Raw genomic sequence first — 3,390 nt, forward strand, 5'->3', positions numbered from 1 at the left:
ATATATAAAATAAGAACGGTAAACTAATAAAAAGAGTAATTTTTCACTAACGCACCTATAGTGTAATGCTAACATTTGCGCGCTTTAACGCAATGTTTATATATAACACAAATGAAATCACACAGTGTTATTTCACTAGTGTAATATTATTTTTTAATTTAATGGCTTTATATTTAATTACACTCCTGCATGGCGGTTTATGTGATAAAAGTGTTTAACCATTATCATTATCTTTTAATGCTAAATCAAGAAAAAAAAACCACAACTCTAAAATTTGTTAAAAATAGTAACAAATCCCTGATATATATATCATGAAAATCAACCAAAATTGTAAAATTAATAACAACAACAACAAATACTTTCTATAGCAATATTAATATGTACATCTTATACTGTAAACAAGTGTTCCTTTTTACAAATTATTACCAAATATTGATACTTTCACTTATGTTTGAAAATCTAAATTACAAGAATTTTCAAGTATCAACACACAATATGATATGAATATCTTAACAGTTAACATTAATTTAGTCGATGAATTAGAGATTAAAGATATTCTCAAACATTTTTAAACTGCATGCTATCATGAAAGCAATGATGTCCCTTTAATTGTGTTAGTAAGTAACTACAATGTACCACTTATATTACTGAAAATTCAGGCAGGCACTTGGAAAAATTAATTTCAGTGACCTCGTTCTTAAACAAAGTGACCTTGAACCTGATCAAAGGATAGAGGTCAATGCAAAGTTTCTATATATTATATATCCAAGATGTTTCATTGGCAAATTTAAAACAAACTTTAGACGTTTTATGGCAAATTTAAAACAATCTATAAATAGCCTTGGTGACCTTGACCTATATACCAAATATCAAAGATATCAAAAAAGTAAATTTATGAATAAAGCATCTATGCATTAAACTAAAACAATAATATTAAGCCCAGCTGACCTTGACCTACATAAGATTTCAATAGATTTTTAAAAAGTGAAAATATCTAAATATAGCCTGGGTTGTGTTGCTTTAAGGTCTTATATCTACTATCTGTACTTAAATGTCTGATTCCACATCACTAATTATTTTCTATAATTATAAAAACAAAATTGAAGAACACTTACAAGTGACAAAGCAAGTTTTGTTTTCTTTATTTACATTTCTAGAAACACTTACAATGGGATAACATTGTCAATCAAAGTGAAATGGCATGTCTTCAAGGGGGAAAACACAAAACAATACTGACTGTAATTTCTTATTGGTAAGATTGTAGTTTAATGTGTATTATAAAATACTGTTTGTTCCATGTTTTTATGTATACATTTCTGGCAACATCAACGAGGCAATATCAATGATATACTATATTTTGTTTCATTAACAAGGGCACATAACCCAAACTTCAGGTTTTGTTACATTAAAAAGTGCACATAACTCAAATTTCAGATATTGTTACACAAACAAGGGTACATACCCCGATCATTCAGGTTTTGTCACATAGCCCAAACATCAGGTTTTGTTAAACAATAGCACATAACCAAAACTTCAGGTTTTGTTATACTACCAAGAGCAAACAAGAGGGCCATGATGGCCCTGAGGTCGCTCACCTGTATATAGCCCCCCCCCCCCCCCTGGCAGGGCCAATTTTAACCCAAGGGTTTTTATTTGAACAAACTTGGTAGACACCATAAGAAGATGTTTCATGCTAACAAACCATCTAAGCTCTAACTCATTGGGTTTTTTAAAAGAAGATGTTTTTTTAAGTTTTTACTTTATACACAAATAGTTAAAAACAATGACACCCTGGGACGGGGCCAGTTTTGACCCCAGGGCTTTTTATTTGAACAATCTTTGTAGACACTTACTAGAAGATGTTTAATGCTTAATATCTAAACTCTAGCTATTTGGGTTTTTTAAAAGAAGATTTTTAAGTTTTTGCTATACACATATAAGGAAAATCAATGACCCCCGGGGTGGGGCCAATTTTGACCCCAGGGCTTTTATTTGAACAAACTTTGTAGACACTCACTAGAAGATGTTACATGCTTAATATCTAACTCTTGCTTTTTGGGTTTTTTCAAAGAAGATTTTTTAAGTTTTTGCTATACACATATAAGAAAAAATCAATGACCCCCGGGGCGGGGTCAATTTTGACCCCAGGGCTTTCATTTGAACAAACTTGGTAGACACCCATTAGAACATGTTTATGCTTAATATCTTAGCTCTAGCTCTTTGAGTTCTTTAAAAGAAGATTTTTTAAGTTTTTACTATATGCATATAGGGAAAATCAATGACCCCCTGGTGCGGGGCCAATTTTGACCCCAGGGCTTTTATTTGAACAAACTTGGTAGACATTCTTTAGAAGATGTTTCATGCTAAATATCTTAGCTCTAGCTCTTTGGGTTCTTTAAAAGAAGATTTTTTTAAGTTTTTACTATATGCATATAGGGAAAATCAATGACCCCCTGATGTTTCATGCCAAATATCTAAGCTCTAGCTCTTACGGTTTTTTAAAAGAAGATATTTAAAGTTTTTTCTTTCGGTTGCCATGGCAACCAGAGTTCTGCATGGAATTAAATTCTTTGAACAATTTTTAAAGGTGACCACCAAAGGAACATTCCTGTAAAGTTTGGATGAAATTGGCTTAGTGGTTTATGAGGAGATGTCATTTAAAGTAAAAGTTTACGGACGGACGGACAGACGCCGGACGAAAAAGCGATCACAAAAGCTCACCCTGTCACTTTGTGACAAGAGCAAAAAAACCCAAAAACTTCAAATGTTGTTGCACTATTTAGGGCAATTTTAATTTGGCATTTAAAACTGAAACTTCATATAAAAATTTAAGAATTTCTATGAAATAACAAAATCTGATAATAACGTGAACGGTGAAACCTAATTTCAAAAAGAATCTTACTTGACTAGACTCTTGACAGTCAGACAGAAGGATGGGCAGTCAGATAATAAATTTGTTTGCATAATGACTAAGATAAAGTGATAACTCTGGTTACGATAATGTATATGAAAAAAAAGCTATAAATCTATAACTTATCATATATAAATCAATACAAATAAAACCAATGTTGACTACTTTTTAGCAATGATGCAAAAGCAAAAAAAAAATCTACTGTGAATTCACTTATTTTCGTGGGCATGAAGTTCCATAGTTTTGTGACAAAGGGTGTTTTCACGGGGTTTTTTATTTGTGGATTGTCTATTAGTGCAAAAAAATGCTAATAATGCAATTCAAAATAATCTTACTGAAGACAAACTGAAATATCATTGGATCTGAAATTTGTAGATTGACATATCCAAGAAAACTACGAAAAAATCAGCATCCCACAAATAATAACGATTTTGCAGTATACTATATTAATGCATCTAATATAGGCATCTTTTTGTCTA

Source organism: Ruditapes philippinarum, unplaced genomic scaffold (assembly GCF_026571515.1).
Source record: "Ruditapes philippinarum isolate M1 unplaced genomic scaffold, ASM2657151v2 ctg3553_1_1_1_1, whole genome shotgun sequence".
NCBI lineage: Eukaryota > Metazoa > Mollusca > Bivalvia > Venerida > Veneridae > Ruditapes > Ruditapes philippinarum.